The sequence below is a fragment of the Macaca nemestrina genome, chromosome 3, assembly GCF_043159975.1.
Source record: "Macaca nemestrina isolate mMacNem1 chromosome 3, mMacNem.hap1, whole genome shotgun sequence".
NCBI lineage: Eukaryota > Metazoa > Chordata > Mammalia > Primates > Cercopithecidae > Macaca > Macaca nemestrina.
The window spans coordinates 91393891-91408079 of NC_092127.1; the positions used below are offsets into that span (position 1 = coordinate 91393891).

General features: G+C 33.6%; 1 protein-coding gene and 1 long non-coding RNA gene across 9 annotated transcripts in view; one reads left to right on the forward strand and one right to left on the reverse strand.

Annotated features, from left to right (window-relative positions):
• LOC139362365 (uncharacterized) overlaps positions 1–9372 on the reverse strand; it is a 36216-nt gene extending 26844 nt beyond the window's left edge. Inside the window, exons 1-2 of the long non-coding RNA XR_011621159.1 lie at positions 9342–9372; positions 4209–4282 (exon numbers count right to left, since the gene is read on the reverse strand). This is a non-coding gene — a long non-coding RNA (uncharacterized lncRNA). The remainder of the gene's footprint in view (positions 1–4208; positions 4283–9341) is intronic.
• LOC105486404 (sperm tail PG-rich repeat containing 2) overlaps positions 1–14189 on the forward strand; it is a 657812-nt gene that overhangs the window by 401774 nt on the left and 241849 nt on the right. The window lies entirely within an intron of this gene.

A 14189-nucleotide genomic window follows, 5' to 3' on the forward strand; every position in this document is an offset into this window, starting at 1 on the left:
TGCTGAGGGTTTTAATCACAAAGCAATGCTGGATTTTGTCAAATGATTTTCTGTATCTATTGAGATGATCATCTGATTTTTGTTTTTAATTCTGTTTATGTGGTGTATCACACATACTGACTTGCAGATATTAAACCATTCCTACAACCCTGATATGAAACCCACTTGATCATGGTGGATTATCTTTTTTATATGCTTTGGGGTTTGGCTAGCTAGTTTTTTTTTTGTTTTTTTTTTGTTTTTTTTTTGTTTGTTTGTTTTAAGGATTTTTGCATTTATGTTCATCAGGGACATTGGTCTGTGGTTTTCTTTTTTTGTTATGTCCTTTCATGGTTTTGCTATTAGGTTGACATTGGTTTCATGGAATGATTTAGGCAGGATTCCCTCTTTCTCTGTCTTTTGGAATAGTGTCAATAAGATTGGCACTAATTCTGCTTTGAATGTCTCGTAGAATTCAGCTGTGAATCTGTCTGCCTCTGGACTTTTTTTGTTGGTAACTTTTTAAGCACCATTTTAATCTCGCCGCTTGTTACTGGTCTGCTCAACATTTCTATTTTTTTCTGTTTTAATCTAGGAGGGTCTTATATTTCCAGGAATTTATCCATCTCCTCTTTATGTGTGTAACATTGTTCATAGCAGCCTTGAATGATTTTTTTGTATTTCTGTAGTATTGACTGTAATATCTCCCATTTCATTTCTAATTGAGCTTATTTGGATCCTCTCTCTTCTTGATTAATCTGACTAATGGTCTATCAATTATATTTATCTTTTCAAAGAGCTGGCTTTTTGTTTGATTTATCTTTTCTGTTTGTTTGTTTGTTTGTTTCAGTTTCATTTAGTTCTGCCCTAATTTTGTTCTTTTGTTTCTTCTGCTAGCTTTGGGTTTTGTTTGTTCTTACTTCTCTAGTGCCTTGAGGTGTGACCTTAGATTGTCTATTTGTGCTCTTTTAGACTTTTTGATATAGGTGTTTGATGCTATGAACTTTCTTTTTAGCACCACTTTTGCTGTATCCCAGATGTTTTGATAGGTTTTGTCACTATTATCATTCAGTTCAGAGTCTTTTAATTTCCATCTTGATTTCATTATTGACTCAATGATCATTCAGGAGCAGATTATTTAATTTCCATGTATTTGCATGGTTTTGAGGGTTCCTTTTCGAATATATTTCCAATTTTATCCCACTGTTGTCTGAGAGAGTACTTGCTATAATTTGATTTTCTTGGATTTTTTGATACTTGTTTTGTGTTCTATCCTATGGTCTGTCTTGGAGAATGTTCCATGTGCTGATGAATAGAATGTATATTCTGTAATTGTTGGGTGGAATGTTGTATAAATATCTGTTAAGTTCATTTGATGCGTGGTATAGTTTAAGTCCATCTGTCTTGATGACCTGTCTAGCGCTGTCAGTGGAGTACAGAAATCCCCCAATATTATTGTGTTGCCGTCTATCTCATTTCTTGATCTAGTAGTATTTGTTTTATAAATTTGGGAGCTCCAGTGTTAGTGCATATATATTTAGGATTGTGATATTTTCCTTTTAGAGTAGTCCTTTTATCACTATACAATTTCCCTGTATGTCTTTTTTAACTGTGTTTCTTTAAGGTTTGTTTTGTCTGATATAAGAATAGCTGCTCCTGCTTGTTTTGGTGTCCATTTGCATGGAATACCTTTTTCTACCCCTTTACCTTAAGTTTATATGAGTCCTTATGTGTCAGGTGAGTCTCCTGAAGAAAGCAGATACTTGGTTGGTGAATTCCTATTCATTCTGCCATTCTGTATCTTTTAAGTGGAGCATTTAGGCCATTTACATTCAATGTTAGCATTGACATGTGAGGTACTATTCTATTCATCATGCTATTTGTTGCCTGAATACCTTTTTTTTTTTCATTATGTTATTGTTTTATTGCTCCTGTGAGATTTATGCTTTAAGGAAATTCTATTTTGGTGTATTTTAAGGAGTTGTTTCAAGGTTTAGAGCTCCTTGTATCAGTTCCTGTAGTGCTGGCTTAGTAGTGGCAAATTCTCTCAGGATCTGTGTGTCGGAAAAAGATTGTACCTTTCCTTCATTTATGAAGCTTAGTTTCACCGGATACAAAATTCTTGGCTGATAATTGGTTTTTTTTAAGGAGGCTAAAGATAGGACACCAATCCCTCCTTGCTTGTAGGGTTTCTGCTTAGAAATTTCCTGTTAATATGATAGGTTTTCCTTTTTAGGTTACCTGATGCTTTTGCCTCACAGCTCTTACAATTTTTTATTTTGCCCTGACTTTAGATAACCTGATGAACTATGTGCCTAGGCAATGATCTTTTTCAATAAATTTCCTAGATATTCTTTTAATTCTTGTAGTTGAGTGTTTAGATCTCTATCAAGGCTGGGGAAGAATTCCTTGATTATTCCCTCAATTATCTTTTCTAAACTTTTAGATTTCTCTTCTTCCTCAGGAATACCAATTATTGTTATGTTTGGTTGTTGAACATAATCCCAAACTTCTTGGAGACTTTGTACATTTTTTTAAATTCTTTTTTCTTTGTCTTTTTCAGATTGGGTTAATTTGAAAGCCTTGTCTTTGAATTTCTGAATTTTTTTCTTTTCCTTGTTCAATTCTATTGCTGATACTTTCCAGTGCATTTTGCAATTCTCTATGTGTGTCCTTCATTTCCAGAAGTTGTGATTGGTTTTTATTTGTGCTATCTATTTCACTTGAGGGTTTTTTTTTTTTTTTTTTTTTTTTCATATCCTGTATCATGTTTTTGATTTTTTTAAGCTGAGCTTCACCTTTCTCTGATGCCTTCTTGATTAGCTTAATGGTCAACCTTCTTAATTCTTTTTCTGGCAATTCAGAAATTTCATCTTGGTTTTGATCCACTGCTGGTGAGCTAGTGTAATCTTTTGGGGGTGTTGAAGAACCTTGTTTTGCCATATTACTGGAATTGTTTTTCTGGTTCCTTCTCATTTTGGTAGACTATATCAGAGGGAAAACCTGGCACTTGAGGGCTGCTGTTCAGATTTTCTTTTTGTCCCATGGGGTGCTCCCTTTATGCAGTGTTCTTTCCTTTCCCCAGGGATGGGGCTTTCTGAGAGCATGTTATTTCTCTTCTGGGTCTAGCCACACAGTCAACCTACCAGGCTCTGGCCTGGTACTGGGGATGTCTGCAAAGAATCTTGTGATATGACTCATCTTCATGTCTGTCAGCCATGGATAGCAACGCCTACTCCTGGTGAAGGTAGCCAGGAAGTGAAGTGGCCTCTGGGAGGGTCCTTAAACCTTGTTATGTGCACTGGTTTTGTATCATTTTGCCTCCAGCCAGGAGCTGGTGCTTTGAAGAGCAAATCAGCTTTGGTTGTATAAGAAGATTCAAGCTTGCCCTAGGGTTAGGTGGTGGGTGGGGACATAGAACTTTCAAGGGATTAAGTCCTTTTTCTTGGGCTACCAGGGCAGGCAGAGAAAGATCATCAGGTGGGGGCAGGGTTAGGTGTGTCTGAGCTTAGACTCTCCTTGGGCGGGGGTGGGGGGGCTTGCTGGTTCTGCTGTGAGAAGTGGAGTTGTGGTTCCCAGTCCAATAGAGTTATGTTCCCAGGGGGATTATGGCTGCTTCTGCTACATCACACAGATCACCAAGGAAGTTGGGGAAAGCCAAGAGCCACTGGCCTCACCAAGCTCCCACACAGCCTGTACCCCAAAAGGCTGGTATTACTTTCAGCATGCCCCCACAACAGCACAGTTTATTTCCAGGCAGCTGGTGAACAGGGCTTAGAACTTGCCCCAGGCTGTAAGACTCCCAGCTAAGAAAGCAAACTGACTTACTCTCCCATGGGACAGTTCCTCAGCTGTCCCATGGAACCTACAGTGGTAATCCATCTTCTTCAAAGGGTCTGTGGATTATCTCGGCTTTCCTGATACCTTCCTTTGGTAGTTCTTAGAGAAAAAGTTCATAATGTAGGTTTCCACATGCTGCTCTGTCCATCCAAGTGGGAGCTGCAAGTTAGTCCTGCCTCCTAACTACCATTTCAAAAGTCACACTAATTACGTTCTTACAGGATATTGATACTTGGGTGCAATAATGTTTCATCTTCATGGATTCTGTCACTGATATTGACCTAGTCGTTTCTGAGAGGATTGATTCAACCTGTTTAAGTGCCTGGTTAACAATTCTACTCTTGAAGAACAGTGGGTGTGGCAACAAAATAATGTGTTCTTCTACTCACAGTTTTTCAGAGTCCCAAGTTTTGCTATTTCCCTTTATCTTTCTTTCTTTTCTTAATGCAGCTTTCTTTCTTAGCTTTAGGGGAAGTTGAAAGAAGAAATATTAATGGAATCATGTAAATTAACAGCCACAGATCTAAACAAATACCATCTATATTCAACCAGGGTTGCTTAAACAAGCTTGAGCACCTAAACTCTCTCTTTCTCCAGAGTGAGCTGGTTGCCAGATATGTTATGGAGAGAGATGTTAGGTGATTGCTTTTCTCAATACTGGTTAAGAGTGTTGGACCTTGGAGCAGATTGTCCCTGTCAGTTTGTGTAATCATTATACATCAGGAATGATCCTTGGTTTATATACATAGGACCTATTGCCTACTCTTGGTTGTACTATATTAGTACTGACTTGCCCATATAGATTTCTGGTTTTGCCCTGAGGACTAAAAGTGGCTTCCTTCTGGCTACCTCCTGTTATCAGTGGCCTACAGTTTTGTAAGATCGTCCATTTTGTTTCCTGGAAAACATTAATTTCTTGATAATTGACTCTGATATGATAGCCTGAACTTAATTATCATGAGTCTGAAATATATAAGTCATTTTGAGTAGCTGTTGTCAGTAAAATGTAAAAAAAATCAATTACTCTAATTTACTGAGAAAAAAGGTGATGATAGTTTTCACCTTGTAAAAGTAAAGTGCTACTTTTGTATCTTTAATTATTGGAAGCTGTATTTAAAAAGTGCTGGTCTAGATAAAGTGATACTGCTTCAGTAACTGCTTTATTGATTTAAATATGCTTAAAGTGTAAAATCAGAGAGAGAGAGAGAGAGAGAGAGAGAGAGAGGAAAAGAAAAAGAAAAAGGAAAGGAGCATCTTGGAAGACATACATCATGAAAGGAGAAGAAAACTTTAATCCAACGTTAATAATTTTCAGACAGGACACTGTGTTCATGACATGAGAACATTTAGTGGATTTCTATTTTATAAGTAGTGCATGTGAAGACTGAGTGCTGTTACCTGAACTAACTAATATGCTTTTTCTTCCATTCTTGCCCCTAAACAATCCACATTCTCTGACCTCATCTACAATTCAATTATACAAATCATATGACATTATGAATTTTGAGGGTCAACAATGTTAAATATTGACAATTTAATATAGTCTGACCTAATACGGTTCTCTGTTCTTTGTGTTACAGACTGTATTGGTCTGACTGTTATCTTTGCCTTTTTACAAAAATGGACATTCTTTTTAGAGCAGTTTTCAATTTACATAAAACTTTTGCTGAAACGCGCAGTCTTCATATTACATCCCCCAGGTTCTGCTGTTACTAAATTCTTGCAGTAGTGTGATAGTTTTATTACAACTGATGAAACAATATTGAAACATTATTATTAAATGAACTCCATAATTTACATTAGTGTTTATTCTGTGTTGTAGAGTTCTATGGGTTTCTACAAATACATAATGTCCTGTATCTCCCATACACTATCATACCTAGTAATTTTACTGCCTTAAAAAAGCTCTATGCTCTACCTATTCATGCCTCCATCCCTTCCTCTGACCCCTTGGCAATCATGATCTTTTTACTATCTCTGTAGTTTTGCTTTTTCAAGAATATCATACAGTCATACAGTATATAGCTTTTTCAGACTGGCTTTTTGTCCTTAATATGTATGTTCCCCCATGTCTTCCCATAGCTTGATAACGCATTTATTTTATCACTGAATAACACTCCACTGGATGGATGTTCCATAGTTTATCCATTCACCTAATAAAGGGCATCTTGGTTGTTTCTAATTTTGAAAATTATGAATAAAGTTCTTATAAACATTCATGTGCAGGTTTTTTGTCTATATAAATTTTCAGCTTATTTGGGTAAATACAAGTGTAATTGTTGCATCGTATGATAAGATTATATTAGCTTCATAAGACACTGCCAGATTGTCTTCTAAAGTGGCTGTACCTTTTGCATTTCCATCAGCAATGAAAGAATCCCTGTTGATTCACATCCTCATCAAGGTTCTTTATTATCAGTGTTTTGGATTTTAGCCATTCTGATAGATATGTACTGGCATTTTTTAATTCTTTTAAAATTGCAATTCCCTGATGGCATATGATTTTGGGCATCTTCTCATATGCTTATTTGCCGTCTGTATATCTTCTTTAGTGAGGTGTCTGTTCATATCTTTTTCCCATTTTATATTTTTTAAAAAGTCTTATATTTTGGATAAAAGTCCTTTATTTAAAATATATAGGTTTTGAAAATTTATTCTTTCAGTTTTTGGCTTGTCTTTTCATTCTCCTAATAGTGTTTTTCTCAGAGCAGAAGTTTTTAGTTTTAATGAAGAGCAACTTACCACATTTTTTGCTCATTTGTGTTGTTTTTAGTGTTGTATCTAATATTCATTGCAAATGCAAAAATTTGCTCCTAGACTTTCTTCTATATTATTATCTAAACGTTGTATGGTTTTGTATCTTATATTTAGGTCTATGATCCATTTTGAGTTACTTTTTGTAAAAGATGTAAAGTCTCTGTCTAGGTTCATACTTAGTATTTTTTCGTGTGAATGTCCACTTTTTCTGGAACCATTTTCTTTGTTGAAAAGATTATCCTGCCTCCACTGAAATATTTGCTCCCTTGCCAAAGATCAGTTGACCGTATTTGTGTTGGTCTATTTCTGGGCTCCCTATTCTGTTCCATTAATCGATTTAGCTGATACCACACCGCCTTGATCACTGTAGTTTTATACTTTATAGTTAGTCTTCAAGAAGGGTAGTGTTAGTCCTCTGACTACTTCTTTAGTATTATGTTGACTATTCTGGATCTTTTTCCTTTCTATATAAACTTTAGAATGTTTATTGATATCCGCCAGATAACTTTCTGAGATTTTGACTGGGAATGCATTGTATCTATAGATCAAATTGGGAAGAATTGGCATCTTAAAAAAGTGTTTTTATTCATGAACTTGAAATATTTCTTTGTTTATAGCTTTGATTTATTTCATAAATGTTTCATAGTTTCCCTCATATATCTCTTGTACCTATTTTGTCAAGTTGAAATGTAAATATTTCTATTTTTGCAAGCTAATATAAATGGCATTGTGTTTTAATTTATAAATTCAATTGTTTATTACTGTTATATAGGAAAGCAACTGACTTTTGTGTATATTTTGTATCCTGCAACACTACTATGGATGCTTATTAGTTCCAGAAGGATTTTGTTTCTTTGAAATTTTCTATATAGATAACATGTAATTTTCCAAAAAGAAAATTGTACTTCTTCCTTCCCAATTTGTATACCTTTATTTAGTTTTCATTTTTATTGTATTAACTAGGACTTATACTATTATATAGAATAGTAGTGGTGAGAAGAGACATACATTTCTTGTTCCTGATCTTATGAGAAAAGCATCTCGTGTCTCAACATCAAATATGAGGTTATCTATAGGTTTTTTGTAGATGTTATTTTTCAAGTTGAGGAACTTCCCATTTATTCCTAGTTTGCAGAAAGCTTTTGTTATAAATGGGTATGGGTTTTGTCAAATGTTTTTCTGCATATATTGAAATGATCATATGATTTTTTTCCTGATCAAAGCTCTTTATAAATATGTTAATGATAGACATCATTGCAATCACACTAGTGGTATTTACCAGAGACAGAGTCCTTATCTAAGTAATGCTTTTATAGCAGAATGTACCTCTCTGTCAGTGTTGCTAATTGTAAATAAATCTGAAATTATTGATTTATGAAGCATGACTCTCTGGAAATGTCACTTAATTGATGCAATTAGAGGAGTATAAAATGCAAAGCTTTAATGACTGAATAGCTTCCTTTTGTGTATGTAATTCTATGTATGCATCATTTAGAAACCACTTACTTTAAATCTGGGCAAGGACTCATTGTAATGTGACAAGAAAAGAGAACTGATGCAAATATGCTTTTGACCATATTGCTTGCTGTGCTTTGAGTAACAAAGTTAATTTGTATCTGACCCAGGAATCTCTTTTTCTTTTTGCCAGTATCATGAAATAGTTACCAGCTAACTTACTAGCTTATAGATAGGGTAAAATGAAATGCTGACCCAATACATTTCTACATGACAACAGTTGGCTGGAACTGCATAGCATCTGCTTCTTTCAGTGAATCATATAGTCTCCAGTTTCCCATGGTCCTACTGCTATGAACCACTGTCAATTACTTTTTTTTTCTAATTGAGTTTTTATTTTCTTATTGCAATATTAAGAGACATGATAGAGTAATGGTTAGCACCAAGGACTTAAACTATGATGCCCGTGTTCAAATCTGAATTTCACTACATAAACCTGTATGACTTTAGATAAGTTACTTAAGGTTTATATGGCTCTGTTTCCCCATCTAATAATGGTGATGGATATAATAATAATGCTTTCTTTATAATTACTGTTAAAATTTACCAAGTCCATATGCATAAGTACTAAGGATAGTGCTGGACATATATTACAGTAAATGTTAACTGTTACTATTATAAATTATGTCCCTATTAAAAATGAGAAAGTAAAAGAGAAATATTTGGGTCAAAAACTACAAATAGGATATTATTCATGGCATAGTTCTGTGTGCTTATGCAAAGTGTATCTGTATTGGAGAATTAGTTTAGTAATATTCCAGATGGTTATAGGAAGCTAGAAACGTAACATTACCTGGTTGTCTTTGTGATGTAATTTTTGTAATTATTTTTCGGTTTTATGGAAGTTGACAATAGAAACCTTAATTCTGAGAGAAAGTAATGGAAACTTAGATGTAATCTCAGCAATGAGAAAGGACCACCTTATAGAATATTCTAAGCTTTCACAGTATGTTATCTTGACTCTCTTGACTATGTTCTTTTTTAAATGACATACTTTTTGAGGTTAATAAATCTTTTATATGCCTAGTAGAGAGTTTATTGTGACCTATATAATTCATTAGATCTGGTAACATAAACTTTCTGCTTTTAACATTAACCTGTAGGAAAAAATACATAGAGTAGACAAATATCAACCAGACACATGTCTGTATTACAGAGATACTGCAGAAATGGTCCTAAACATTTTCAATAATATTGCTTATTACTAGTAATCATTTAGAATGATAGTAATTGATATAAATGTTTCTTACTCACGACTGCTTGACTCAGATTGGATAGTTGATTATATTAGCAGAACTAACACTGCAAATGCTAAACTGGTAACAGTGTTGTGTGCAGATCATTATGTGATTTGTATTGTTACATCACAGAAGAAAAAGACAGACATCAACAGGACATAAAAATACATTAAATAAACAATAATGAATAATGTTAAAGCATCCCTGCCACACCTAGAAAATCTATTTTAAATAATCTTCACGTCATGCTATTTTAACACATAAATTGGGTTTCTAAAATGAATATGATAACTGCCAATTTGATTAAAAACAAAAGTCATGCCTTTTGTAAAATGCTGAATTGCTTATACAATTAGTTCCAATTGAAAAGAAACAGTTTCTCCTGTTGTGCTATCATTTACTATAAAAATGGAGAATTAAAAAATTAAATTCTGAATGTACAGTGCCAATTAACCAATATATAGATAATCTAGTGACATCAGTCACAGCTTAATTTAAAAAATTTTTCTATATTTTGGGCACTGAACATGGCTATAAAATGAGGCTTCACTGATACCTACTATAGCACAGAATTTTTCCCATAAATGCTGGTTTTTTTGTACTAACTAGAACACATCCTGAAATATTTTAATAAATTTTTTTCTTGTTCTATATCAAACATGAAATGAACCTCTTCACCTCTGAGGTCAGAGTTACTACTCATTTCAACACTCAACATTATTCAAAATTTATATTTTATAGTTAGGAAAAATTATTTTCTTAGACTTTTCACTTTAAAAAAAATTTTCTTCATCACTAATGGGTTTCTTTTTACATCTGTATTTCACCAGGAAATTCAGTTTTAATAATTACTGTGTTACCACATATGCAGCTGGAATTGAAATGCAGATTCCAACAGCTTAAAATGAGTAATGCAAATATATGCTTGAATAAAATCACAAATAACATAAATCAAAAATCATATATTTTTATAAATTTTCAAAATAATTAGAACTTTATATGGTTAATTCATTAAAGCCAAATTCCTATTTTAGTTGTTTCTTCCTTTCTATTATTAGCTGAGTAGGATATGTTCTTGGAGGTGAAGAAGTCATAAATAAATGCAACATATTTTATATATTGTTATTACTCAGGTCTTCATGGGTAACATAGCGTAATGGTTAAGAATTTACCTTTTCTGATAAGACAGACAAAGGAGGTCCACCTGGCTCTTCCATTTCTTCTGACCCTACTCATATCCACAGAATTTGAGAACTGAGCTCCAGATTCCTCACCTTTAAAATGGGCGTGATAATAGTATCTATTCCTGTGACACTATGGGTTATGACAAAAGTATCTAGGTTGCATGGTGCATGGTAAGTGCTGATTACATTAATACTTTTTTTTTTTTTATAATCAGTAGGCACCATTTGAAGAAAGGAGACATTTGAATATGTCTACCCTAAAGTATTAATGAATAATTTGAATTTGATTGTACTTACATATAGTTTTTAAATGTTTTGTTTGTGTGCTCATTTTATTCTTACTAAGTGGATCCTTTAGTTTCTTTTCAATGTTAGTAGAGAAATCTGTAATTTAATGTACATCTATTAATTAGCTGTATATGCTCATTACTGGCCTGATTTCATAGTGATCCCAATTAGAAAACTGAAAAAATCCTCTAAGTGTAAATTCTAAATCATGTGTTAAAATACATATGATTAAAATTAACTTGGATATTTTTGTTGAAGCGTATATTTCCTTGTAGCAGTTTTGTTTGTTTTTTTTTTTCTGCTGGTATATTCACACATATAATTACTAACATCTACAAAACATTTAAAGAAACAATTATATAGCTTTTTTTTTCCCAAAGAACAATATTTAATGATGTATATATAGGTTTTTCATAATTAAAAAAAATTTATACATGCAATTTGAATGAGAACTACAACAATCTCCTAATCGTAAAAATACCTATGCTAAGAGTAGGCTCAGTTGCATATAAAATCAAAATAAAAGTAACTATAGAAATGTCTTCTTCTCTTGTAACAAGAAGTAGGGAGCTTAAGGCTCATATAGAGGCTCCATGAAGTCACCAGCATCATGGGCTTCAGCCAGCTCACCATTTAGGAAGCCTGCTCATGTGTCTTCACCCTTCTGGTTCAAGATGGCTATTCTAGACATAACATCTAAGTTCTGTATGTCAGGAGGGAGAGAAAGGAAAGGGTAGCTCTTGTCCTTTTGAAGGAAATAATCCCAAATTTGCCATAAAAAATATTTTTGTAATTGTATAGTGATTTTCTTTACTTGCTAATGGCCAGTACTCAGAGATCCATAGCCGCCGTCAGCTGTAAAGGGCCCAGTTAAAAGCTGGAATATTAAAATTACCAGTCTCTGCCATATAGGTTTTGGAGAATACAGGTACACATTCAAAAGTGTTGCAGACATCTATTAAATCTGGGTTTATAAACTATTAGAAATTGGTCAGGCTGTTAACAACCCAGTCATTTATTTTTCATGATTAAATTGTTATAATAGCTATAATTGGTTCTGCATCATCTGCTAAGAAAATGGTAGAGCTATTAAAAAACAGTAAGTGCCATGTCATACTACTCAACTGTTCAATACATCAAACCATTTTAGAGTTCTTTTAAAGTGTTTTTACTGAACAGGTAACAATCTTCATTTTCAAAGAACATTTTATGTTTTATCAGCAGATAGTGCCTGACTGTCTATTAGGAGTACTGCTTTAGGACAATATTTATATTGAGTAAAATGCTTCAGTAATTGACTTTAAAGTAATTTTTTTACCTCATACTTTTAATTTTGAAAAAACAAAAAATAACAACTATGAATATAAATTTGTTAAGGCTTTAAATTGACATAGCTATCTAATTCAGAAAGTTGTTCATATGAGTAACCATCTGCTTGTTCTTACTCTCTGATAAAAGTAGAAGTCATCAGAGAGTTTAAAAATGCAGGTTTTTGTCTCTTCTGGTTATAAGTGAAACAAGTCATTTGTGTTGGGATTTAGGAACCTTGTGGCAGTGCAGCTAATGATTTAAATTTAATTAATTTATCAAGGCATATAATTTTAGAATTCATGGAAACGTTTAGAATACATCCTCCAATGTTGTCATTTTATAGTTGAGGCACTGAGGTCTGGAAACTTTAAGTGACTTGGTAAGGTCATATTAATGAGTTAGTGGCAGTACTGAAACCAGGACAAGGGTTTTACTGCCTTTTAATCTAATGCATCTTGCTCATACTCCCTCCACCCACCCACCCTTCCTTCTTTCCTTCCTTCCTTCCTTCCTTCCTTCCTTCCTTCCTTCCTTCCTTCCTTCCTTCCTTCCTTCCTTCCTTCCTTCCAACTCTGTTTTCTGCATTTTAGTAGTATTAGCATAAAAATAGTTGTGTATCACACAGGTTTCAGATGTGGAAAAAGAAAATCAATTTGTTTGGGCAAAAATTAATTTAATACAGGGAATAAGGTGCTTATTATCTTGTTGGAAAAATTGATGTGGGGAACTCCAGGATGGGTTTTCAGAAATAACTTGCAAAACACCATGATATAGTCCAGCAGAGGAGCTGAAGCTGCTGCCACACATTTTCACATTTTTAAAACTAGTGACTGGAATCTGAAATAGCTGGTAGGTAAGCTACTATCACTAACTTCATAACTGTTGTTTGACATGCATAAAGCTACTGAATAGTCTCGAATTGTACAGCAGAAAACTACATGTATCAACTATGTGTGCCAGCAGAGCTAACCAAAGAAAAATGTATATACTATATATACACACTGTATATATATATAGTATATATAGTATGTGTACATATAGTGTATATATATAGTACATATATATGTACTATATACACTATATATATACTATATGTACACATACTATATATACTATATATATACAGTGTGTATATATAGTGTATATATAGTGTATATATACACATACACACAAAATAATGGCCTGTGTGTATATATATATATACAGTAATAGCCTGTATATATATAGTATATACTATACATACGACTAAAGATACAAAAATTAGCCAGGTGTGGTGGCCTGCACCTGTTGTCCCAGCTGCTTGGGAGGCTGAGGCAGGAGAATTGCTTGAACCTGGGAGGCGGAGATTGTGGTGAGCCAAGATCGCGCCATTGCACTCCAGCCTGGGCAACAAGAGCAAAACTTCATCTCAAAATAAAAATAAAAATAAAAAAACCCCAAAAGAATGGATACTTCAATATTATCAACATATACTTGGTACAGTTGAGGTCAAAAGAGATTACATGGCTTTACCTTAGGTAATAATGGTTAGTAAGAGGCATTATAGAGGGTCAAACTAAAGATTTCATCCCTCAAATGCTTTTTTATTGTGCCCTGTTTCCCCTACATGTATTATAATTATTAATATGGTAAGAATTTTATGTAACATTTTAATTTCAGGACTTAGATCAAAATTATTGGGAAAATACATATTTTGAATATGAATAATGAATACTTGCTTTGGTTAATCTCTTTAAAACTGGCAATAATGTCATCAATAGCAATGCAATGCTTTGTGGTTTTAGGCAACTGGTGTTTGAATCTAGGGAAATTTGAGTGTTCATGCATTCTAGAACTCTGAAAATGTTTCAGGGTTTGATTGCAGAGGATTCAGCACCATCTTTTTTTTTTTTTTTTTTTTTAACATGCTATTCTGTTTAACAGTGAGGAAAAATTCAGTTTGGGCTCCAGAAAATTTTACATGGAATAAACATACCCACATAATCATTGCTTTAGCGCTTTGGATTATTTTGACCAATTTACTGCTGTTTCGTATCAGGTTTCCAAATACCACCTAGAGTTCTACTTCCTCATATTC